Source organism: Phacochoerus africanus, chromosome 12 (genome assembly GCF_016906955.1).
Source record: "Phacochoerus africanus isolate WHEZ1 chromosome 12, ROS_Pafr_v1, whole genome shotgun sequence".
In the NCBI taxonomy this organism is placed as follows: domain Eukaryota; kingdom Metazoa; phylum Chordata; class Mammalia; order Artiodactyla; family Suidae; genus Phacochoerus; species Phacochoerus africanus.
This window is the reverse complement of record NC_062555.1, coordinates 63,082,514-63,109,148: the sequence shown is the minus strand read 5'-3', so window position 1 is coordinate 63,109,148 and position 26,635 is coordinate 63,082,514. Positions and strand designations below refer to the sequence as shown.

The window sequence follows — 26,635 nt, the reverse complement described above, 5'->3', positions numbered from 1 at the left end:
CCAGCTACAGCTCTCATTGGACCCCCATCCATGGGAACCTCCATGTGCTATGGGTGTGGCCCTAAAAAGAAAAGGGAAAAAAAAAATATATATATATATATGAAACTAGAGAGACAAACATGGCTACTGTGGCATTACATAGACCCATATGGCCCAGTAATTTCCCATTCTTTCAAATCATTCATTCACACAATTATCTATTATTGATTATCCCATTAGACATGTTTCAGCCTTCTTATATATTCCCTCGCATTTTCCACATAGCGGTTACTCAATAGGTTTTCTTTTTTTGGCTGCATCCACAATATGCAAAAGTTCCCACACCAGGGACTGAACCTGCACCACAGCAATGACGTGAGCCACTGCAGTGAAAACGCTAGGTTCTTAACCTGCTGAACCACACAGGGATTCCACTCAATAGGTTTTCAATCTAGTGTCGGCAGATTTTCCCCCTGAGCCTCTCACATTTCTGCGTATCTTTTAGACAGAGGCACTGATTGCTTTTGCTACAGACTCAGTTATCAAGGATATTGTATAGCAAACAGCCCATATATAAAGCAGCTGATTATTAAAGATTGAGATTCCTGAGGTCAGCGTTCAAGAGATATAACACAAACCTACTCTGTGCTCAGCAATCACTTTGGCTGCTTCATGTCCCCCCTGTGGCATTGTTGATGGTGTGGGGGGGTGGAGACGTGGGAAACCAGTGTGGACATGAAGCTGTACATAAGAAAGTCCTGTGTCTCTGACCCAGGCGTCTTATGTCTTCTTTCAACATCCATGAAACTGTGGCAACTTATCTGCTTCCAAGTAGTATAATTTCTTGACCCTTCACAGTGCCTGACATCTAGTAAGGTGACCTAAATGTGAATAGGTATATTACAGTATAAAAGGGAAGGTATTCATACAGAAGTATGAATATCAATACTAGTTCAGTCTGATGGTAGTCGTAGGAGGTTGGGAGAATAAAGTCATGGTCAGAGTAAAGGCTATTCTATGGTTTGGATAATAAGTGATTTTAGGCACTCATTCTGCAGTGGTAGGCGGTTGGGAGAATAGAGTCATGTAGGATGAATAGAATTTCACTTGTAGAGAAGAGTAAATGAGAGAGGGACAATGTACACAAATACAAAGAGTCATCCAAGGGCCTGATTTGTCTAGAAACAATAAAAAGTTTAGTAACCAGATAAATTGGGTGGGTAGCAGGAGATGTTAATTTGAAAATATTAGCCATAGGTATTAAACCTTATTAAAAGGGGGTATGTCTAAAACTATCAAATGTAGCTGTCATCGCTCTGTTTCCTGACCTTATTTTCAAAACAATATTCACACTCAGGGAGGTACACTTGCAACTTTGAGCAAACTTGCTGTTCTGAACTAGTTCCAAATTCAGGTAGGTTATTCTTTTCCAATAAATCAGACTGTTTAAATGTATAAATATGCTTGCTTCTTTAAAATCTTATGAGACATATTAAACAAAGAATGGATTTTTGGACTTTTGTTTTTAGGTCTTTTCTTACATAAAATGTATTGTTCATTATATATATTTACATGTTTATATTTCAGATGTTTGAAAAATGTTTATTCTACGATCAAGTGCTAAGCTCAAGTTGTTTTTCTTTGCAAATATCAGTTGTCACCCTTATAATTTTTGTATTCTTTCCTAGTACAGATAAATAAAGCCTATACATAGAATTGTGAAATATGGAATCTGGAAGTAAACTTAGGACTCTTTTACTCTAGTATTCTCTGTGTGCTGGATTTAATTGTTCTACCCCAAAGGTGAAAAATAATTTTCTTAATTAATAAAAAGCATTAAGGCTAGGAGACATAATATTTCAATTTTCTGTCTTTCTTCCTGTACACCTTTTCACAATTTGTGCTTTCTATTTTTAAAAATAGAATTGAGGAGGCCGTTCAACATGGCGGTGTAGGAAGATCCTGAACTCACCTCCTCCCACAGATACACCCAATCCCCAGCTACATATGGAACCATTCCCTCTGAAAAAGATCTGAAAACTAGCTGAACAGCTTCAGTACAGCAGATAAGAGGGCAACACTGAAATGGGCAAGAGAGGCAGATACAAGGTCTCACCAAAAACTCCACCCCTAGTGTGGTGACCCCCACTCAAGAGGGATCTCACAAATTGGGAGCTTCTCCCTAAGGAGCAGTGGGTTCTCACCAAACATCAGTCACTAAAATCCTTGGGACCTGTGTTAGAGAGATGAATCCCCAGAATATCTGGCTTTGAAGAATCAATGGGACCTAACTCCAGAAGACCTACAAGGCTATGGGGAACTGAGATTCCACTCTTAAAGGACTCAAGTACAGACTCACTCACCTCGAGACCCAGTGCAAAAATAGCAATTTGAAAAGCACCTAGACCATATGTGAAGGAGATCCACTGGCTTATCATAGGTCATCTGCCAGTGGGGCAAGGGCCTGTCAGGACTCTCTCGGGACAGAGGCACTGACAGATGCCATTTTTGCCTCTCTACCTTGCTAATGTGCCTGACCCTGGTGTTCTCCCACAGCACCTCTAAAATGGATGTGGTGCTTGCAGTCAGTCCACACAGGGGATGCCCCTTGAGTGACTAGCTTGGTGGGGGTAGGGGGGTGGGAGGGTAATTTCTGTACCTCCATGGGCGTGAAACAATCAGGCAATTCTTGGCATGCTACCACCCCCAGGTGGCATAGCACAGACAACAGACAACAAGGCTGAAACTCATTCCTAGCCATCCTATGAAAAAGGACTATTTACTTGTCCATTCAAAGAAGATTTAATACCTATCCTTCTCAAACTCTTCCAGAAAAATGAAGAGAGAAAGTTTAAACTCATTATACCAGGGCAGCCTTACTCTGATACCAAAATGAGACAACAATACAAATCAGAAAACTGCAGGCCAATATCACTGATAAACATTGATGCAGACATCCTCAGCAAAATATTAGCATGTGGATGTCAACAATGCATTGAAAAGATCATACATCATGATCAAGTGGGATTTATTCCAGGGGTGCAAGGATGGTTCAATATCCAAAAGTCAATCAATGTGATATACTACATTAACAAAGTGAAGGATAAAAATATATGATCGGAGTTTCCATCATGGCTCAGTGGAAATGAATTTGACTAATCTCCATGAGGATGAAGGTTTGATCCCCCACCCCACTCAGTGGGTTAAGGATCTGGCGTTGCTGTGAGCTGTGGTATAGGCTAGTGGCTACAGCTCTGATTTGACCCCTAGCCTGGGAACCTCCATATGCTGTAGGTGTGGCCCTAAAAAGACAAAAAAAAAAAAATCATATGATCTACTCAATAGATGCAGAAAAATCATTTGACAAAATTCAACATCCATTTATGATAACTTTTAAAGTGAGTATGGAGGTAATCTACCTCAATATAATAAAGGACATATACGACAAACCCACAGATAAAATCATACTCAGTGGTGAAGAGTGGAAAGCCTTTGGAGTTCCCATCATGGCACAGTGGTTAACGAATCCAACTAGGAACCATGAGGTTGTGGGTTCGGTCCCTGGCCTTGCTCAGTGGGTTAACGATCTGGCGTTGCCATGAGCTGTGGTGTAGGCTGCAGATGCGGCTCGGATCCTGCGTTGCTGTGGCTCTGGCGTAGGCTGGCGGCTACAGCTCCGATTCGACCCCTAGCCTGGGAACCTCCATATGCCGCAGGAGCAGCCCAAGAAATGGCAAAAAAAGACAGAAAAAAAAAAGAGAGTGGGAAGCTTTTTCTCTAAGATCAAGAACAAGACAAAGATGTCCACTAATCAGTTTTCTAAGGAGAAATCATCTACATTGTAAACGAAGTCAAATTGTCACTATTTTCATAAAATATGATTTTATATATAGAAAATCCTAAAGACTCCGAAAAAAAGAACAAGAAAATTCAGTAAAGTTGCAATAGAAAAACAATATACAGAAATAGGTTGCATTTTTATACGCTAACTATCAGAAAGAGAAAATAAGGGAAATTCCTTTGTGACCTATCAGGTTGTGGATCTGTTTTTGTTACTGCTGTGGCTCTGGTTACCGAGTTCTGTGGCTTGGGTTCTGTCCCTGGACCAGAAACTTCCACATGCTGTATGTGCAGCCAAAAAGAGAGAGAGACAGAAAATAAGAAAACAATCCCACTTACAATTGCATCCAAAAGAATAAAATATGTAGGAATAAATTTAATCAAGGAGATGAAATTCCTGTACTTAGGAAACTCTATGACATTGATGAAAGAAGTTGAAGAAGGCACAAATAAATGGAAAGATATTCTATGCTCTTGGGTTGGAAGAATTAATGTTGTTACAAAGTTCATACTACCCGAAGCAATCTATAGATTCAATGCGATCCCTGTCAATGACATTGTTAATAGAAATAGGAGAAATAACCCTAAAATTTGTATGGAACTGCTAAACATCCCAAATAGCCAACCAATCTTGAGAAAGAACAAATCTTAAGGCATCAAGCCACATGAGTTCAAACTATATTATAAAACTATAGGAGAAGTTCCTGTCATGGCGCAGCATAAACGAATCCGAATGGGAACCATGAGGTTGTGGGTTCAATCCCTGGCCTTGCTCAGTGGGTTAAGGATCTGGCATTGCTGTGAGCTATGGTGTGGGTCCCAGACACTGCTCAGATCCCAAGGTTGCTGTGGCTGTGGTGTAGGCCGGCATCTGTAGCTCTGATTAGACCCCTAGCCTGGGAACCTCCATATGGCATGGGTGCGGCCCTGAAAAGGCAAAAGACAAACAAACCAAAAAAAAACTATAGGAATAAAAATGATATGATATTGCCGTAAAACACAAACACAGAGATCAATAGAATAGAATAGATAGGCCAGAAATAAACCCATGATAATATAGCCAATTACTTTACAACAGAGGAGGCAAGAATATACAATGGGGAAATTATGGTCTCTTTATAAATGGTGTTGGGGAAATTGGACAGCTATGTGCAAAAGAATGAAATCAGACTGACACACCATGCACAAAAATTAACCCCAAATGGATTAAAGATTTGAATGTAAGACCTGAAACCACAAAATTCCTAAATGAAGACATAGGCTAGGAGTTCCTGTCATGGCTCAGTGGTTATGAATCCGACTAGGAACCATGAGGTTGCAGGTTCGATCCCTGGCCTTGCTCAGTGGGTTAAGGATCTGGTATTGCTGTGATCTGTGGTGTAGGTCGAAGATGTGGCTCAGATCCCATGTTGCTGGGGCTGTGGCATAGGTTGGGGGCTACAGCTCCAATTAGACCCCTAGCCTGGGAACCTCCATATGCCATCAGTGCCGCCCTAGAAAAAGACAAAAAGACCAAAAAAAAAAAAAAAAAAAGCATAGGCCATAAGCTCCTTGACATCTGTCTTGCTGATTTTTTTTTCTTTTTGGATTTGACTTCAAAAGCAAGGGCAACAAAAGCCAAAATAACAAGTGGGATTTCTTCAAACTAAAAAGCTCCTGCACAGCACAGGAAACTATCAACAAAGTGAAAAAGCAACCCACTGAGTGGGAGAAGATACTTGCAAATCATATATCTGTGTAGGAGTTAACATCAAAAATATATAAAGAACTCACATACTTAATAGGAAAAAAATAAACAATTCGGTTAAATAATGCACAGAGGACCTGAATAGACAGTTTTCCAAAGATGAAATACAGATGGTTAATTTGCACATGAAAGGATGTGCTACATCATTAATCAGAGAAATATTACCCAAACCACAGTGAAATAACACCTCACACCTGTTATCATTAAAAAGATAAGAAATAAGAGTTCCTGGGAGTTCCCATCATGGCTCAGTGGTTAACGAACCCAACTAGGTACCATGAGGTTTCAGGTTTGATCCCTGGCTTCACTCAGTGGGTTAAGGATCTGGTGTTGCCATGAGCTGTGGTGTAGGTTGCAGAGTTGGCTCAGATTCCGAGTTGCTGTGGCTGTGGCGTAGGCCAGCGGCTACAGCTCCAATTAGACCCCTAGCCTGGGAACCTCCATATGTCGCAGGTGCAGACCTAGAAAAGACAAAAAAAAAAAAAAGAGTTCCCGCCATGGCTCAGTGGTAACAAACCCAACTAGTATCCATGAAGACATAGGTTCAATCCATGGCCTTGCTCAGTGGTTAAGAATCTGGCATTCCTGTGAGCTGTGGTGTAGGCCAGCAGCTACAGCCCCAATTCGACCCCTAACCTTGGAACCCCCATATGCTGTGGGTGTGGCCCTAAAAAGACAAAAAGAAAAAGATAATAAATGACAAGTGTTGCTGATGATGTGAAGAAAACAGAATCCTCATGCATTGTAGTTAGGAATGTAAATTGGTAACCACTGAGGAAACAGTATAGAGTTTCTAGAACTACCACAGACCTAAAAATTCCAGTTCTGGGTATTTATATGAAGAAAATGAAAACTAATTTGAAAAGGTATATGTACCCCTATGTGCATTGCAGCATTGTTCACAATAGCCAAGATATGATAACAACCTATGTTTCCATCAATGGATGGATATGAAAAATATGGATATATACACAGTGGAATACAACTTAGCCACAAAAAAGAATGGAATTTTGCCATTTGTGACAACATGGGTGGATCTGGAGGGTGTTATGATAAGTGAAGTAAGTCAGAGAGAGAATGACAAAAACTGAATTTCACTTACATGTAGAACTAAAAGTGAAACAAACAAAACAAAACTCATAGACACAGATTGGTGGTTGCCATAGAGCAGCGCAGTGATTGTGGGCAAAATGGGTACAGACTTTCAGTTATAAAATAAGTAAGTAATGGGTATGTAATGCACAGCATGGTGACAACCATCAATAATATTCTACTGCATATTCGAATGTTGCTAGGAGAGTAAATATTTAAAGTTATCACAAGAAAAAAACATGTTGTAACTTTGTATGTTAACAGGTGGTAACTAGATTTATTGTGATGATCATTTCATAGTGTATTCGAATATCAAATTATAATATTGCATACCTGATACTAGTATGTTATATGTCAATTATAGCTTAATAAAAAATAAGCAGGGCGTTCACGTTGTGGCACAGTGGAAATGAATCTGACTAGTATACATGAGGACATGGGTTCGATCCCTGACCGCACTCAGTGGCTTAAAGATCCAGCATTGCCATGAGCTGTGGTGTAGGTTGCAGAAGCAGCTCAGATGCTGCATTGCTGTGCTGTGGCATAGGGCGTCAGCTGAAGCTCTGCTTCAGCCCCTAGTCTGCGAACTTCCATATGCCATGGCTGTGACCCTAAAAGAAAGTAATAAATAAATAAACATATTAACACTAAGTGGAGACTTTGCCCATGACTTACCTAGCGGATAGTACAATAATTGGAGAGAGAGTAACATTGTTACTGTGTGATTCAATATCACTTAAAATCTTGTCCATATGCTTTTAAAATTACTTGCTGTCCATGGAGTTGCTGTCATGGCTTGGTGGTTAACGAATTCCAACTAGGAACCATGAGGTTGTGGGGTTCGATCCTTGGCCTCGCTCAGTGGGTTAAAGATCTGGTGTTGCCGGGAGCTGTGATGTGGGTCCCAGACACAGCTTGTATCCCGAGGTGGCTGTGGCTGTGGCTGTGGCGTAGGCCGGCAGTGGCAGCTCTGATTGACTCCTAGCCTGGAAACCTCCATATGCCACAGGTGCAGCCCTAAAATAGACAAAAAAATAAAATAAAATTACTTGGCATCCAACTTATGGCACATAGTCTATATGTTTCTGAAGAAACTGACACTCACTAATGACCAATGATGAAAAGATTCAATGGAAGATACGATGGTGGATACTCAAAATACACTTGCACTCCCAGGACACTTGTTTCTGTGGTTTTTTGCGATCTCAGCCAGGGACAGGGTCGTTCTCTCTGTCTTATTCCTTGCTTGGCTCTGAAATTCACTGCAGAGCTTATGAAAATTGAAGAACATGCTTTTATAACAATTTTCTACCCTTCCTGCATCTTTGCCTAAGATGAGGAATAAGTGAAGACTAAGTAATGTAGAGTAAGAAGAAAAGTGATTACATGTGGCAGTGAATCAATAAGTGTTTACACACTTCCCTAATGGACTCAGAATTGTTCAGGCACTAAAGGGGATTTCTAAATATCCATCATCCTTCTCCTGAGGGTGTTTATAATCCAGGTGTGGAAGACGACAAAATTGGTAGAGACCAAGATAAAATATACGTTTGTGTTGTGTTGCGTATCACAATCTATAAAGGCTACGAAAGATCAAAGGAGAGGAGATTCAACAGACCTCAAGGGCAGGTTTCCTGTTGAGAATACGGCCCGAATCTTTATGAGAAAGAAGGAAATCCTGCCATTTGTGACTTGGACGAACCCCGAGGACATTATCCTAAGTAAAATAAGTAAGCCAGAGAAATAAAGTGTGTGATCTGGAGTTTCCGTTGTGGAACAGTGGAAACGAATCCAACTAGGAACCATGAGGCTATGGGTTCAATCCCTGGCCTCGTTCAGTGGGTTAAGGATCCAGTGTTGCCCTGAGCTGTGGTGTGGGTTGCAGACACGGCTTGGATCCTGCGTTACTGTGGTGTAGGCTGTCGGCTACAGCTCCGATTCGACCCCTAGCCTGGGAACTTCCATGTGCTGCAGGTGCGGCCCTCAAAAGACAAAAAATAAAAATAAAAAATTTTAAAAATAGTGTGTGATCTTTCTTACATGTGGAATCTAAGAAAGCTGAACAGAGAATAGAGTGGTGGTTACTAGGTGTTAGGGAGTGGGGAGATGGGGAGATGTTGGTAGAAGGATACAAACTTCCAGTTATGAGATGAGTAAGCTCTGGGGAAATAATGCACAGCCTGGTGATTATAGTTAACAATACTGTGTTATGTACGTGGAAGTAGCTAAGACAGCAGATCTTAAATGTTCTCACTGCAAAAAGGAAGTGGTACCTATGTGAGGTGATGGAGATGTTGGCTCAGCTATGGTGATAATCATTTCATAATATATAAGTATATCAAATCAACACATTTGATGCCTTAACTTTTCACAAGTTTATATATCAATTATGTCTCAATAAAGCTGGAAAAAATTAAAATATGCAAAAAAATTTTAAACTCTAAGCTGCATAAGATAACATCTGAATTCAGATAAAACTACATATCAAGGTGTTCCTATTGTGATGCAGTGGAAACAAATCTGAGTAGTATCCGTGAGGATGTGGGTTCGATCCCTGACCTTGCTCAGTGGGTTGGGGATCTGGTGTTGCTGTGAGCTGCAGTGTAAGTCACAGATGTGGAGGATCCGGAGTTGCTGTCGCTATGGTGTAGGCCAGCAGCTACCGCTCCAATTCCACCCCAGCCTAGGAATTACCATGTGCTGTAGGTGAGGCCCTAAAAAGCAAAAAACAAAACAAAACAAAACAAAACAAACCAAAACAACAAAAAACTACATATCAACTTTAAATTTGTAAAAGAAATGATTTTATAATCTTCCTTTAGGAATATCTTGACTTGCAGGTTCTGTGTCTTAATTTATACAAGTTTAACTTCAACTCCTGATTTTCATGGGTGAGGAACCCATAACTTCCTTGAAGTGATGGGAGCTACCCAGAGAAAAGAGTGGAAACTGTCTTCTGAATGCAGTCGCTGCTTTCTCACTACCTGGAAGGCCTCTTCTCCTGTCTCTTTCTTCTTCTCATGACCAGTACAAACCCACACAGATAGCATTGTGCTTTTCCCTGTCTTTTCTGGGGTCAGAAATGACTGGGAAGTGTTCCCACTGTGGCTCAGCAAAAACGAATCTTACTAGTATCCACGAAGACACAGGTTCGATCCCTGGCCTTGCTCACTGGGTTAAGGATCCGGTGTTGACGTGAGCTGTGGTGTAGATTGCAGACTCAGCTTAGATCTGGCACTGCTGTAGGCCAGCAGCTACAGCTCTGATTTGACCCCTAGCCTGGGAATTTCCATATGCCACAGGTTCGGCCCTAAAAAGACAAAAATAAAATAAAATAAAATAAAAGAATTAAAAAAAAATGACTAGAGTGGAGGGAAACTTAAATAAGAAAGAACTTGGACAAGAACCCATGGTGACAAGGAGATCAGCAGAGCGATTGCTATAAAGGAGCAGCATGAAAGTGCTTTTTGGGTGTTGGAGTTCTGAATTCCAACGGTGTTGGCGGCTACGCAGATCTAAATGTTAAATTTGATAGAAATGTACACCTCTCCCCCAACCAATTTTACCACATGACAATTTAAAATAAATATAAATAAAAACAAAGTGTAAAACAGTGTAAAGACATCATGCTTCCCGTCTTTCCTACCGTCCTAAACACTCTCAAAGGAAGTGTGATGAGGCTCTGAAGTGGTTCCTTGTTAGACACAGTAGAGGTACAACGACCCTCCACATGTACACACGTGTTGTACATCTGAATATTTCACTTTGTTTTCTCTTTTTTTACTAGCAAAATACATCTTTTTGAAATCAAGAGGTTGGTAACTTTTTTTTTTAGGTTAGTGAGTTACATGGATATTTTGTTTTACAGCATGTCTGTTTGTTTTGTTTTGTTTTATTTTGTTTTGTTTAGGGCCACATCAGCAACGTATGGAGGTTCCCAGGCTAGGGGTCCAAACAGGGCTGTAACTTAGCTGCTGGCCACAACCACAGCAACGCCAAATCTGAGCCATGTCTGCAACCTACACCACAGCTCACAGCAACACTGGATCCTTGACCCCCTGAGCTTGAGGCCAGGAATTGAACCTGTGCCCTCCTAGATGCTAGTCAGATTTGTTTCTGCTGAGCCATTTCAGGAACTTGTATAGTGTGCTTTAGTAAACATAAACCATTGTGCAATTCTTCGTATGTTATTGGGCTTCTCTGCTTATCTGTAGAGATCTAGACAAGCAAACTGTAAGGATAAAAGGATGAATTTTTTTTTCTTACTTGACTCATGTATTCTATTTACTGGCTCTTAACCTTGCCATACCTAGATATGCTATTTTAAAAACCTGGTTGCATAATCTTGCAATTATGTAGGAAGTTGTAATTCCTATTTCCAACATTGGGATTGAGCAGACGAGGCACTTAGGACCCACTGGTTCTATTGATCCACCTCCTTCCGTTGCCCAGAGATTGTATCTTTCAGCCTACTTACCCCTTCAGTAAATTAGCTTCCTTCCAGGCTCGCCGCTTTTGATTTGCTCTGTTTTCTTTATCCCTTTCTCCTAGATTTTTAACTTACAAGTTCTCCCATCTTGCTTTTCATCACACTTATCTGGGTGGATCATGATTCATGCTGTACTCCAGTGACACACATATTTTTAATATAACAGTTGAGAAAAACGTCCTCTCTCCTTCTTTCACATATTACATATTATTTAGTGTAATCCATCACTCAGATTCATCCTCTTCCCAACCCTGGGAAACCACCTTCTAAGTGCACTATCATAGATAGTGAACGTATTGGGTATTTCTCCAAAATGAGCTCTCATTTGACATAGCTTTGATCATGTTCAATTACCTGTCTGAATGTGACTGCAAAGAAAAATAAAGGACTCATAAGCAATTTTTTGGGGGGCCACTCTCGTGGCATGTGGAAGGTCCGGGGCCAAGAGCCACAGCAGCAATCCGAACGACTGCAGTGACGCCGGATCCTTAACCCACTGTGCCACGAGGAAACTCTCTTTTTTAATTTAAAAGAGGATATCTTTACTTTTCTTTTTATTTTCTATTTTTATTTATTATTATTTTTTCTTTTTACGGCTGCACCTGTGGCACATGGAAGTTCCCAAGCGAGGGGTCGAATTGGAGCTGTAGCTGCAGGTCTACACCACAGCCACAGCAACACTAGATCCTTAACCACTGCACCAGTACAGGGATCAAATCCTAGATCTCATGGATACTAGTTGGGTTTGTAACCACTGAGCCACGATGGGAACTCCTCGATAACTCTTTTAAAAAATTAATAGACTTTATTTTTTAGAATAGTTTTAAATTTACATAGAAATTGAGCAGATAATGGGGAGTTCCCACATTCTCTTCTCCCCACCTCATTTCCCCTATTAACCTCTTACCTGTTGATGACACATTTGTTAAATTAATGAATGTATTTTGATAACTTGTTGTTAGCTATAATCCACATGATTCAAATCTCAGTCTTTACCTAATGTCCTTTTTTTTTTTGGCCGTGCTGGGGCATATGGAGTGACCCAGGCCAAGAATCAGATCTGAACCGCAGTCTTGATCTAAGCCTCAACTTTGGCAACTCTAGATCTTTAATCCACTGTGCTGAGCTGGGGATCAAACCCCACGTCCCAGCGCTCCTAAGATGCTGCTGATCCCTGTGCACCACAGTGGGAACTCTCTATGTCCTCTTTCTCTTCCAGGATCCTCTCTGGTTCTTCATCTTACTTTCAGCAGTCATGTCTCCTCTTGGCTGTGACAGTTTCTCAGACTTGTTTTCTGGTTTGTTTTTGCAGTTTTTTTTTTTTTCTTTCAGGTTTATTGAGATAAGACTTATCTTGTTTTTGATGAGCTTGACGGTTTTAAGGATTACTGGTCAGGTATTTTGTAGGATGCCCCTCTATTTGACATTTTCTCATGATTAGCCTGGAATTTTAGGTTTGGGGGAGGAAGGAAGATCACAAGTTGTAAATTGCTGTTCTTATCCCATCACTTACTATTAGCCGTGAGTTATCATTGACCTTAATTGTCTGGCTGAAGTGACATTTGCCAATTTCTCCACTAAAATGTCACTCCTTTAAATTCCCTTTCTGGGAGTTCCCGTCGTGGCGCAATGGTTAACGAATCTGACTAGGAACCATGAGGTTGCGGGTTCGGTCTCTGCCCTTGCTCAGTGGGTTAAGGATCCGGCGTTGCCGTGAGCTGTGGTGTAGGTTGCAGACGCGGCTCGGATCCCGCGTTGCTGTGGCTCTGGCGTAGGCTGGCGGCCACAGCTCCGAGTAGACCCCTAACCTGGGAACCTCCATATGCCGCAGGAGCGGCCCAAGAAATAGCAAAAAGACAAAAATAAATAAATAAATAAAAATAAATAAATAAAAATAAATAAATTCCCTTTCTGTATTATATTCTTTGGAAGGAAGTCACTTTTCCTGGTCTAATCTTAAAGAGTGGGGAATTATGCTCCTCTCCCTTTAGGGGGAGTACCTACTGAATTTATTTAGAATTTCCCTGCAGGAGAGTCTTCACCCTGTGTAACTCTCTATCCAGTCATTTATGTATATTAGTATGGACCCATGGATAATACATTATCATCTTCGATTCTATTGTTTTTTTTACTTACATTGTTCTATCTTTGGCTGTCGGGAGCTCCTTCAATTGACTCCCATGCCCTTTGACATACTCCTGCCAATGTGGATGTTTTTATTTTTGAGGACTTCCTTACTTTTTTACACTGCAAGAGGTTCCAGGCTCATCTTGTGTGTTTCCTGCCCCAGCCCTAGTGTCAGATGTTTCTCCAAAGAGGAGCCTTGCAATTGAGTAAGCACAAAACCACTCCTTAATCAGCCACTCCAAACAGGAAAACTGTTCTTCAATCTCTCTCTTATTCTTTTTTAGTTTACTGGAAACAAAGGTGAAAAATGCTTGTTTTCTTTTTTGGCCGCCCTGTGGCATTTGGAGTTCCCTAGCCAGGGGTTAGATCTGAGCCACAGTTGCAACCTATACCACAGCTGCAGAGAACCCACCAACTCTGTTGTGCCACATTGGGAACTCCAAATTTTTTTTTTTTTTTTTTTAGGGTCATACGCCCACCTATGCCACAGCCACCGCAACGCTAGATCCGAGCCGCATCTGTGACCTACACCATAGCTCATGGCAACACCGGCTCCTTAACCCACTGAGGGAGGCCAGGGATTGAACTGGAAACCTCATGGTTCCTAGTCAGATTCATTTCCACTGTGTCAGGTTCAATCCCTGGCCTCGATCGGGGGTTAAGGATCCAGTGTTGCTGTGACTGTGGCATAGGCTGGCGGCTACAGCTCCAATTTGACCCCTAGCCTGGGAACCTCCATATGCCTCGGGTGCTGCCCTAAAAAAACAAACAAAAAGATCTGGTTTGGGTAGATATACTAAATCATACTCATAGAGAAACCTTGAGGGATAGTTATCAACCTAAACATGGTTATCTATTTCTATAACATCAATAGGTTTTTTTTCTTTTTTTCTTTTGTCTTTTTAGGGCTGCAGGCATGGCATGCGGAGGTTCCCAGGCTAGGGGTCAAATTGGAGCTGTAGCCGCCAGCCTACACCACAGCCACAGCAACTCGGGATCCGAGCCTCATCTTCGACCTATACCACAGCTCACGGCAACGCTGTGATATTAACATAAGATATTAAGGGCTTATATACTATAACTTTTTGAGAAATGGAATTTCCCTATTATCCACTGAGGGTAAGATACACATTCCAGAAAAATCTCTAGAGTTTGGAAATAGAAGCGTCTTACCATGATTCATAGTTGGTGTCCTCCACTCTAATCCACACCTCCAGATGGAGTTTGCAAAACGCAGTGAGAGCAGGGGTGCTTCATGAGTTCAGGGCAACTGTTCTCAAAACTTCCTGGTCTCTGGACCACTTTACACTCTTAAATATTATTGAGGAACTCAAAGAGCTTATGTTTATGTGGGTTATATCTAGCCTAGTTACCATATTAGCATGAAAAAGAGAAATTTAAAACTAATTATTAATTTAAAAAAACCAAACACATTTTAACATAGATTATGTGTTTTTGCAGAAAGTTACCATATTTTCCAAAGTAAAAAAAAATTCCGTGAGTTTTCATTCTTTTAGTGAAAAGAATGGCATCGCTTTCTGTTTTTGCCTATTTCAATATCCTGCTGAATAAAAGTTAGCTAGGTGCTCCCTGATTGAGGGGTATGAAGAAATTATGAAGATTAGAAGGATAATTTAATAGTTTTTTTGGGTAACTGGATATTCTCTGATACTACAGAAAATTTGAAAGCTAGACATTTCTTTTTGTTTGTTTTTGTCTTCTGTCTTTTAGGGCTGCACCCACGGCACATGGAAGTTCCTACACTAAGGGTGGAATCAGAGCTATAGCTGACAGCTTACACCACAGCCATAGCAACGCAGGATCTGAGCCATGTCTGCGACCTACACCACAGGTCATGGCAACGCCGGATCCTTAACCCACTGAGCAAGGCCGGAGATGGAACCAGAAACCTCATGGATACTAGTTGGGTTCGTTAACTGCTGAGCCACCATGGGAACTCTGTGACAGGTAGACGTTTCTTAAAGGTTAGTTGCAGTGAAAATCTGAAACCCTATCAATTAATCTTTTGTACTCATTTTTTTATGTGTGTTTACTCACATGCAAACATAAACACACACACCTATCTATTCATTGGTCTATCTTGCATTTTGAATGGATTTTTTTATCCATGGATGATTTTGAAATGTCCTGCATTGGTCATTTGGAAAATATTGGTTCCCTGTGTCATGTAGATCTTCCATATGTTGAGCTATCTCATACAGTATCAGAAAATCATGGTCATTAATAACAATGTATCTCATCAGAAAAGTCTTTAAACTGCCAAGCTCATGGTGGTAATGGAATAAATTTTCACATATTGAGGTATGGTGAAGTCATTCTGGCTTATATATGATTTGGCTTGAACTTTAGGCTAACTAGAATAGCCTGTCTAATATACAGTGTACATCTACTTTAACCATTAAATAAAAGTATGCATCGAAAAACATCAAAATGGAATAATTGCGGTGCAGGCATTCCACATGGAGCCGGTGGCCATTGTGGATATGGTTTCAGACATGTTACTGCATCACTGAGAACTTGAATTTTCTGAACTCAAGGACACCACCAGCTGTTCTCAAAACAACATCTGCTGGCAGCTGACAGCTGGAACCTTACAGTCTCAAGTTCTCCTTTTTCTTTCTTTTTTTTTTTTCTCTCTTTTTTGGCCACCCTGTGGCATATGGAGTTCCCAGGCCAGGCATCAGATCCAGGCCGTAGTTGTGACCTACACCACAGCTGTGGCAATGCCTGATCCTTAACCTGTTTTGCTGGGGTGGGGATCGAACCTGCATCTCAGGGCTCCAGAGACGATGATCTCCTTCCACCATGATGGGAACTCCTAGGTCTTTTCTTCTAACTATGCAACCCCTTTGGACCACAAACAATCCTTACTTAACAAGCATCCTTCTTGCCAGATCCAATCCATCTTACAATTCTTTTTTTTCTTTAAAAGAATTTAATTTATTATTATTATTATTATTATTATTATTATTATTATTATTATTGTTTTAAGGGCTGTGCTGGCAGCATATGGAAGTTTCCAAGCTAGGATTCGAATTGGAGCTACAGCTGCTGGCCTATACCGTAGCCATAGCAACTCGGGATCCAAGCCATGTCTGCAACCTACACCACAGCTCATGGCAATGCTGGATCCCTGACCCACTGAGCGAGGCCAGGAATCGAACCCACATCCTCACGGATACTAGTTGGATTCATTTCTGCTGTGCCACAATGGGAACTCCTTAATTTTAATTTTTAAAAATTTTATTGCTGTAGAATTGATTTAAAATACTGTGTTTAATCCTAATTCTTGACAAATAATATAGGTAATTTTGTGGCTTATATATAAGTCTCCCCCATTTTGGAGCCTGGAGGATCACAATTCAAGTGCTTTTTGAATCTGTGTCTCCCAGGATATAGTCCTCAGTTTGGCTGGAATAAAACTCTTTTCTGTTTATAAATTGTTTACTGATTATTTCCATTGACAGTGTTAACACAAATTTTCAAATTTCACTTTAAAGCTAAATATTATCATTGGCAACAAACACTGTCAGTTGTTTTGCTTGAAGTGTTAGCCTCACTTTATTCATTTTGGAGAAACATATCAATTCCCAAGTCAGAGTAACATTAGTTTTTTTGTGTCAGTTGTTCTTTTAAGGAAAAATGATGTTCTGTGAAAAAACAGCTAGTTCAGGAGTTCCCATTGTGGCTCTGACTAGTATCCATGAAGACAGAGATTCAATCCCTGGCCTCGCTCAGTGGGTTAAGGATCTGGCATTGCCGTGAGTTGTGATGTAGGCCGGCAGCTACAGCTCCAATTTGACCCCTAGCCTGGGAACCTCCACATGCCTCAGGTGCAGCCCTAAAAAAACAAAAAGACAGGAGTTCCCGTCGTGGCACAATGGTTAACAAATCCGACTAGGAACCATGAGGTTGCGGGTTCGGTCCCTGCCCTTGCTCAGTGGGTTAAGGATCCGGCATTGCCCTGAGCTGTGGTGTAGGTTGCAGACGCGGCTCGGATCCTGCGTTGCTGTGGCTCTGGCGTAGGCCGGCGGCTACAGCTCCGATTCGACCCCTAGCCTGGGAACCTCCATATGCTGCGGGAGTGGCCCAAAGAAATAGCAAAAAGACAAAAAAAAAAAAAAAAAAAAAAAAAAAAAACCAAAAAAAACCCCAAAAAGACAAAACAAAACACAAGACAAAACAAAACAGAGAGAGAGAGAGAAAAGAAAAAACATCTAGTTCAGCCACTCAAGTATTTTTTCTTCGAGACAGCCATGCTACTTTGGTAGACAACAAGAGTGCACATGTGCTTCTTGTTTCTTCACTCACAATGTAGGAAAGACATGTATTCAGGGTTGAAGTTTATAGAATTTATATATATTTTTAACTATTTCATAAAGGATATTCCTAAATTTCTGGATTTATTTATTTATTTGGGCCAAACCTGTGGCATATGGAAGTTCCCAGGCTAGCGGTTGAATTGGAGCTGCAGCCGCCAGCCTACATATACTACAGCCACAGCAACGCAGGATCCTAGCTAGCCGCCTTGACATCCTATCCTGCAGCTTGCTGCAACACTGGATCCTTATCCCACTGAGGGAGGCTAGGGATCGAACTCACATCCTCATGGTTACTAGTCGGGTTCTACGAGAACTCCCATATTCCTAAATTTTAAAAAACAAACTAGGAGTGTGTGGCAGCAATGTAACAACCAGTGGAATAGCTTTGTGCCATGCTCTTGAATCCTGCTGAGATGATGTCAGCAGTGCTATGTGAACCCGGAAAAAAAGACAAAGAACGTGTCATTTACAACAAAGATCATTTTTAATACCAGGAATCTTGAAAAGGTCTTGGTGATTTCCAGAGATCTGGGGGTCACACTTGGAAAATTGCTGAATTAGAAGAGGGAGAAAGTGAGAAAACAAGTCATAATGGAAATTCCTTTTTTTTTTTTTTTTTTAGCTTTTTAGGGCTGCACAGGAGGCATATGGAGGTTCCCAGGCTAGGGGTCTAATTGGAGCTGTAGCCGCTGGCCCATGCCACAGCCACAGCAACACCAGATCCGAGCCACGTCTGCGACCTACGCCACAGCTCACGGCAACGCCAGATCCTTAACCCACTGAGTGGGGCAGGAATCGAACCCACAACCTTATGGTTCCTAGCCATTCGTTTCCGCTCCTCCAGGATAGGAACTCCAGGAGACAATAACTTTCTTAAAATGAGGATTGTAGCCTTCAAGTGCCATGAAAGGCAGATTTGAATGGGGAAAGTTTGGTGGGACTTAATCTGTTTGGGGGACAAGATTTTAAACGGGCCTTAAAGATTGGTCTGAATAGTTTGAAGAGTGTTGGAAGGGAAAGGCTTGCTCAGAAGGCACTAAGACTAGACTCTGATTTCTGAGATCTTGAGGATAGGAAAGGCTGATAAGAAATAAAGTCAGGTTTTGCTCCCTGTGCGGTTGTGTGCACCAGGAAGTGAAGGGTAAGGCTGCGCTTTGTCAACATCACCCTTAGAAACTGTAGGTGAGGAAACCCTTAGACTGACAGGTGCCAGGAGGCGGGCAGTTGAGTCACGGCTGTGAAGAGACATGCCTTTACTGAAAATAAATACTTATCCCTCAGGAATGTATAAGCTAAAAATCCACTAGAAAAGGAGTAGATCCGAGGAAAAATAGTTTTGCTGTACATACTGATCCTTCGAAAAGCCCATGGAAGTAGGTGGCAAGTGGATGGTGGTGTCTCAGAATGTTCATACAGGTCTGAAAGAACTCAAGGGAAAAGGTCCTTGTGTTGAAACTGCCCTTGGTACACGCTCTTATCAGCAGTCCCAAGCTTGGGGGTCCCCAATCCCCGAGCTCATCGAACCGCGAGTGCTGGTGGGCAGCAGGCGCCGCGCGCAGCACTTCGGAGCAAGGATCCCGCGGCCTCCCGCGATCGCACAGGAACGGCCCTCGGCGCTCGCCGTACATGGACTCTACCATCGCCGTCGAGGGGGGGGGAATTGGAGGCCGCGGAAGAGGCGCCCCGAGGGCGTGTCGGGGAAGCGGGGCGTCGGAAGACGGTGGTTTCACGGTTTGCGTAGCCCGCTCACCCTTCTCCCCTCTCCGCTCCGCACTGTCCTGTGCCATCCCGGAGCGCTGCCGTGTCCCCGCGGCGGCAGGTGAGCGCCTGGCCACGGCCCCAGGCCGGGCCACCCCCCGCATCTCGGCGGTGGCGGCGGCCGGCGGGGAGGCGCCTGCGCGCAGTAATGGCAGCGCTGTGAGCGGGGACGGAGCTGACAGCCGCCGCCGCCCACCCTCCTCGCCGGGCTTCGTCCTGCGCGCCCTCCGGCTGCCTCCCTACCCCGGCCCCTGCCCCGCGTCCCGCCTCTGCATCAGGTAACCAGCCGAGGGCCTGGAGCTGGCTGCGGGTGCCGGGAAACTTCCTTTCCCGGTTAGTGGGTGGCGGGGCTGGGGCGGGGAGAGGAGTTGGGGGCGCGGGGCGGGGGGAGGGGAGTGATGGAGGGACGGCCGGGCACAGGATTTCTTATGGGTGACCCCGCTTCCCGGAGCGCCGGCCCCAGAGCCTGGCCATCCCCCGGACTGCATCTCGGGCCTCCCAAGCCGGCCTTGGCCGCCCCTCCCTCGGCCCCATTTTCCTCCTAAGGAGGGAAGGTGCGAGTGCGTGTTCTTCTCTGCTTATTTATGTGCTCGCCCCGGCACACAGCTCTGTGCGTTTGCGGGGCGCTGGGTGGGGAGGGCGCATCAGTCTGTTACATCGTTACCACGAGTGTTTTTACTTTTGTTTCCGCAGACAGCGAAGATTGATAGCTCTGGGGAGGAGTGTCCTTCGTGCATGCTAGACCTGTCTCAACACTTAGGGTCTGGTGAAATAAGATCCTTAGACTCTCTTTAGAGCACTTAGTTACACACCAGGGAGTCTGGACCATTCCCTACTACCCTGCAAATAGATTCATGAACATAAAACATCTGTGAGTTGCAGACTGTTATTATTGTTAAATCCTCCCTTTTCCCCCAGGGGTTACTATTGCCAGTTTCAAGGCAGTACCTTGGAAGTTTAAATTTTGAATATAATAAGATAAAAACGATTAACATTCGCTACAGACGCTCTGACTTTACAGTACAAACATCTTTGAAATAGACCTGTCCCAAATCTACATTCATAGTAAAGTATCGGAAATGATCACTTAGTTCTGATTTACTGTTGACTACCTAATAGACATTTTAAAACACTCCTTTACAGTCTCACATTTCTTTCCAAAAAGACAGGCAGTTGAACAGGTTGTTTATGTTTTGCCTCTTTTGCCCAAATACAGTGTTCGAAAGACCCTTCCAAAAGAGTCAGAGATGAGGGAGTTCCTGTTGTGGCACAGCGGAAATGAACCTGACTAGGAATGATGAGGTTACGGGTTCCATCCCTGGCCCCGCTCGGTGGATTAAGGATCCAGTGTTGCCATCAGCTGTGGTGTAAGTCCCAGACATGGCTCAGATCTGATGTGGCTGTGGCTGTGGTGTAGGCCTGCAACTGTAGCTCTGATTGGACCCCTAGCCTGGGAACTTTATATGCCACGTGGGCTCAGCCCTAAAAAGAAAAAAACAAAACAAAAGAGAGATGAAATAGCAGATGGACACAGTATGTTTTGTTTGCTTGTTTGCTTGTTTGTTTGTTTTGCTTTTTAGGGCAGTACCCATGGCCTAAGGAAGTTTCCAGGCTGGGGTTGAATCTGAGCTGTAGCTGCTTGCCTGCACCACAGCCACAGCAACACCAGTGTAGGCTACGTCTGTGACTTACACCACAGCTCATGGCAACGCTGGATCCTTAACCTACTAAGTGAAGCCTGGGATGGAACCCGAGTCTTCATGGATACTAGTCAGGAGCCACACCAGGAACTCTTGGACACAGTGTTTTGAGTTACTCTTCCCCCACCTTCCTCAGATGCTATTTATAAGTTGGGGGACCAGCTTTATAGCATGCATGTACATAGAATATGAAAAATACCGTTTCTTTGTGTTTGAATGTTCACATGCATCTGAAATACGCTTACTTCCTCTCCACCCTCTGGTGATTTTCCAGTGGTTTATGTACGAAGGTCGTTTGTGTTTTTTATATTCACTAGTCTGTCACTAAATTAAAATGTTGTGGACCTTCTTTAAAGTGAGTTTTGCCTCGTCTATCAGTTCAGTGTTGATTAAGCACTGGGGACAGATGCCAAGAATTCCTGGAGGCATTAGGGGTACTCATGAAATTTCTGCCTTCCTGGAGCTTCAGTTCTGGGAGGTAAGGGAAAGACAGAAAGTAATTAAAGATAAAAGTAAATCCAGAGACTCATAAGTGCTACTACGAAGGAAGTTAAAGAGGGAGTTGTGGTAGTGACTGGGAGAGACTCCTTTAGATGCTGTGGTCAGGAAAGACCTGTTGGAGGTGACTTTTGACCTGATATCCGAAATGTGAGAAGGATTTAGGCCTTGGATGTCTGAGGGAAGAGTGTTCTTGTCTGAGGGAACAGCACATGGAAATGCCCAGAGACGAAGCTTGAGCTTGAGTTCAGCAAACTGAAAGAAACTCAGTGGAGGTGGGTGGGGACCCTAGGGAGAGATAGGAGGTTAGGTCATAGCCAGGGGTCTATCATCCGGTGCAGTTTGGCTCTTATTGTTAAAGTACACTGAAAAGCTCTTCACCTTTTGAGAGGCTGGGAGTGATAGGGTCTGGTTTGCAGTCTGACTGTGGAGATTGGCTTAGAGGAGAAAAGCAGGGATGCCAGTGGGAAGGCTGTGGCAGATTTGAATAGTGACTGGATCCAAGTGAAAAAGATGTCGAGATGGGAGTTCCCGTCGTGGCACAGTGGTTAACGAATCCGACTAGGAACCATGAGGTTGCGGGTTCGGTTCCTGGCCTTGCCCAGTGGGTTAAGGATCCTGCGTTGCTGTGGCTCTGGTGTAGGCCCAGCAGCTATGGCTTCGATTAGACCACTAGCCTGGGAATCTCCATATGCCTCAGAAGTGGCCCTAGAAAAGACGAAAAAAAAAAAAAAAAGAATGTTGAGATGTATTTGGGAGATTTGGGAGTTAAAAATACTGAAGCTGGCATGGTTTGGATGGGAGTGCAGTTGGCTGGGACAGGGGTGACTCCTGGGTTTGGGGCTTCATCTGGAAGATGGCGATGTCATATAATAAGACGGAGAAATCAGGGAAGCGGGTGGTTTTGTGGGTGTAGAGTTGGATGGGACATCTTAAATAGGACCTCGTACGGGTTGAGGTGGAGGGGAGGAGCAGGCAGTTGGATGTCTTAAGTCTGGAATTTAGTTGACAGATCAGGGACTCATTCGTTCAACAAATATTTTTTAAGCACCAGCTGTGGATTAGGTAGGGGGCATATATAATAGTGAAAAAATAGACGCAATTATCTGCCTTCATAGGACTTAAATTATGGTGAAAGAGATGGGGAGTTGTCCACCTTTATCTGTTGGTTTATTATAATTATTATTTTTGGCTGCACCCATGATGTGTGGGAGTCCCCAGGCCAGGGGTTGAACCTGAATCAGGGCAGTGACTAAAGCCACAACAGTGACAATGCTGATCCTTAACCCCTGGGCCACCAGGGAATTCCAGTTTTGTTTTGAATAAAAATGACTTTCATATGATTCAGAATTTGAAATGTTTGATGGTATACAGGATGAAAATCTCTATTTCTTGGGAGTTCCTGTCATGGCTCAGCAGAAGCAAATCTGACTAGGAACCATGAGGTTGTGGGTTCGATTCCTGGCCTTGATCAGTGGGTTAAGGATCCAGCATTGCTGTGAGCTGTGGTGTAGGTCGCAGAAGCAGCTCAGATATGGTGTTGCTGTGGCTGTAGCATAGGCCAGCGGCTACAGCTCCAATTGGACTCCTAGCCTGGAAACTTCCATATGCTGCTGATGCGGCCGTAAAAAAAAAAAAAAAGACAAAAAAAACCACCTCTATTTCTTGTCCCCACAGTTTTCATCAAGGTCAGACATGTTAGTGATTTCATACTCATCTTTTCAAAGATATATTTGTGCATATGTAAGCAAATGTATATAGTCGTCTCGTAACTTGGCCGGAGGGCTGGCATCCTCTACTTGCTTTGACACCTTGTATTTTTTAGAGCATTAAATAGTATTTAGGAAACAGTATGAGACCAGCTCAAGAAAGAATGTAGAAAGAAAAGGAGATAGCCCTAGGGCCCTGTGCTCCTTGAGTTTGGGACCTGCAGTTGAGGAGTTGTTTAAAGAGCTGTTACTTTTTGTGAGGCTTTTTACAAGAGATTGCCCTGTTTCTTTTGTGTTTCACCTTTTTTATCTACCTCTTTTTTTTATATTCTAGAAGAATGTTATGGTTGAAAGCAGTGTTTTCATGTATGCGCTGTCAGTTAAATTCAAGTAAATTGGTGATCAGATCAGTCCTTGACTCTTAATATTTTGAAGTTTTACTGGCTAACGTTAAAGTCTTAGAGAAACAAGCAAGCATGTTATCATGAGACATAACCCATTATTGATACTTGAGATATATGGCTGAATTCTGTCAGTAATCAGTTAATAATCAAACTATTTGTTCAGCGTGACCTGACTCTGCCTAGGTTTGGCTCTTAACAGTAATGTTTCTATTGCATTGCAGATGTTAACATAATCCTTGTGTTACTATGTTTAAGAATACAGACTGTCCCCGATTTATGATAGTTTGACTTAAAAATGTTCAACTTTAGGGTGGCGTAAAAGCAATATGCACTACGCAGAAACCATACTTGGAATTTTGAATTTCGATCTTTTTTTGTGCTAGTATGATACTCTCGAGATGCTGGGCAGTGGCTGCGAGCCTCAGCTCCCAGTTAGCCATGTGATCTTAAGAGTGAACAACCAATACGGTTGTACTTGCAACTGTTCTGGACTCAGACAACCATTCTGTTTTTCACTTTCAGTGTGGTAGTCAGTAAATTACATGAGGTATTTAACACTATTATAAAGTAGATAATAAAGTGTTAGATGATTTGGCCCAGCTGTGGGCTTATGTAAGCTAGGCGAGACTAAGCTAGGACGTTCTGTAGGTTAGGTGTATTAAATGTATTTCAGCATGGGGTATTTTCCACTTAAGATGGGTTTAGTGGGATGTAAGCCCATCTTAGGCTGAAGAAGATCTGTGTGTAGATCTTCAGCTATATTACTGTGTGTTTGGAAAGGCCTGTTGGAGATACTAAAAGAGTGATGTTCCTTTGATTCTTACAAATTTTGAGATAAAAACTTTTGGGATGCATTTGAACCCAGTTGATTGACCTGGAGGAGGGGGAGTAGAATATTTTCACCTACTGTGCTTTAAGCTTTATTATTTTGAAGAATTAAAAATCCAGATGCATTGGAGTTCCCGTTGTGGCTCAGTGATAATGAACACTACTAGTACCCATGAGGATGTGGGTTTGATCCCTGGCCTTGTTCAGTGGGTTAAGGATCTGGTGTTGCTGTGAGCTGTGGTGTAGGTTGCAGATGTAGCTTGGATCTGGCATGGCTGTGGCTCTGGCATAGGCTGGCGGCTACAGCTCCAATTAGACCCCTAGCCTGGGAACTTCCATATGCCACCAAGTTCAACCCTGAAAAGCAAAAAAAATACCAACCCCCCCCCCCCCCCCCGGCTCATTATGTTCTCTACTGAATTTTATAATATTTTTTATATTGGTTGACATTTTGTTTTTCAGTTAGCTGTCTTTAGCCAGATGCTTTTTTTTTTTTGACAGATACTTTCTGTGTAAATTGATCTACTTCTTTTCTTTTTTTTTCCTGAGATTGTTCTTTTTTTTTTTTTTTTTTTTAAGGGCCAGGGCTTGAATCTGAGCCACAGCTGTGACCTGTGCCACAGCTTCGGTGACATGGGATCCTTAACGCATTGCACTAGGCAAGGAGTTAAACCCGTGTCTCCGCAGTGACCTGGGCTGCTGCAGTAGGATTGTTAACCTACTGTGCTACAGTGGAAACTTCCTGAGATTGTTCTTGATTTTTGTACTGTTTCTGTTTTTGTTTTTTTGCTTTTTTAGGGCTGCACTGGTGGCATATGGAAGTTTCCAGGCTAGGGGTCCTATCAGAGCTACAGCTGCTGGCCTACACCACAGCCACAGCAACACCAGATCCAACCCACTGAGCAAGGCCGGGAATCGAACCCACATCCTCATGGATCCTAGTCGGATTTGTTAACCGCAAAGCCACAACAGGAGCTCCTATGAACTGTTTTGTTCAGTTTGATTTTTGTGGTTATTTTTGTTACATTGCCTCCTTTTTATTCTTTTTTGCCTGAGATTAAAGCAAGCAGCTAGTTTCTAGGTTGGAGAAATATATATAATCTTTGGTAGAAAATATTTAATATTTCTTTTTGAAGCATTAGACACTAATCATGATGAAATATGTGTGGTGGGCATATTAAGCTTACTTGAACTCTGTTGATGTATAGATGTTAATGTCCTATTTGAAAATTTTATTATCCAGAGGATTTTCATTTATGTACATTCAATGTTGTTACTGTTATTTAATCAATCATCAGATTATAGCCTGATTGTGTGTGTGTTAGAGTTTTTCATCAATCAAGTTAATAGTTTATCATTTTTATTTCTCTGACCAGCTGTAAGCTTTTTTTTTTTTTTGTCATTTTAGGGCCATACCCGTGGTATATGGACGTTCCCAGGCTAGGAGTTGAATTGGAGCTACAGCTGCTGGCCTACATCACAGCCACAGCAAAGCAAGATCCAAAGCCATGTCTGTGACCCATAGCACAGCTCATGGCAATGCCGGATCTTTAACCTACTGAGTGAGGCCAAGGATCAAATCCATATCCTCATGGATTCTAGTTGGGTTCGTTATCACCGAGCCACAGTGGGAACTCCTAGATTGCTTTTCAAATAATGAAATGTCCGATTTACCCTGTGTAAATATTTCTTGAATTTCTCAACTTTGTTTTAATTCACTTGAAGGAGAGAAACAGGATACTAAATTTTTTTTTTTTTTTAAGGGCCACACTCTTGGCATATGGATGTTCCCAGGATAGGGGTTGAATCTGAGCTCTAGCTGCTGGCCTGTGCCACAGTCACAGCAACGTGGGATCTGAGCTGCATTCAGCCTTCGCTGCAGTTTGCCGCAGCACCAGATCCTTAACCTACTGAGTGAGGCCAGGGATTGAACCCATATCCTGATGGATATTAGTTGGAGTCTTAACCTGCTGAGCCACAGTGGGAACTCCCCAGTTTTTTTTTTTTTTTAATTTTGAAATAATTTTAGCCTTACAGAGAAGTATAAACAATACAGAGAGCTGAGGAAATTAACACTGGCACAATACTGTTACCTGAACTACAAACCTTAATTGAATCTCA

At 42.6% G+C, this 26,635-nt stretch overlaps 1 protein-coding gene across 4 annotated transcripts in view; it reads left to right on the top strand.

The window, feature by feature from the left end:
- The window catches only part of CUL2 (cullin 2), a 127,305-nt gene that overhangs the window by 11,378 nt on the left and 89,292 nt on the right, over positions 1–26,635 (top strand). The window contains exon 1 of one of the 4 annotated variants that reach the window (XM_047754749.1): positions 19,288–19,436. The exons of 1 other annotated variant lie outside the window; for it this stretch is intronic. The gene's annotated coding sequence lies outside the window, so the exon portion shown is untranslated. Of the gene's footprint in view, positions 1–19,287; positions 19,437–19,493; positions 19,654–19,690; positions 19,709–26,635 lie in introns of those variants that run through there. 2 more of the 4 variants (XM_047754748.1, XM_047754751.1) reach the window with 2 other exon arrangements.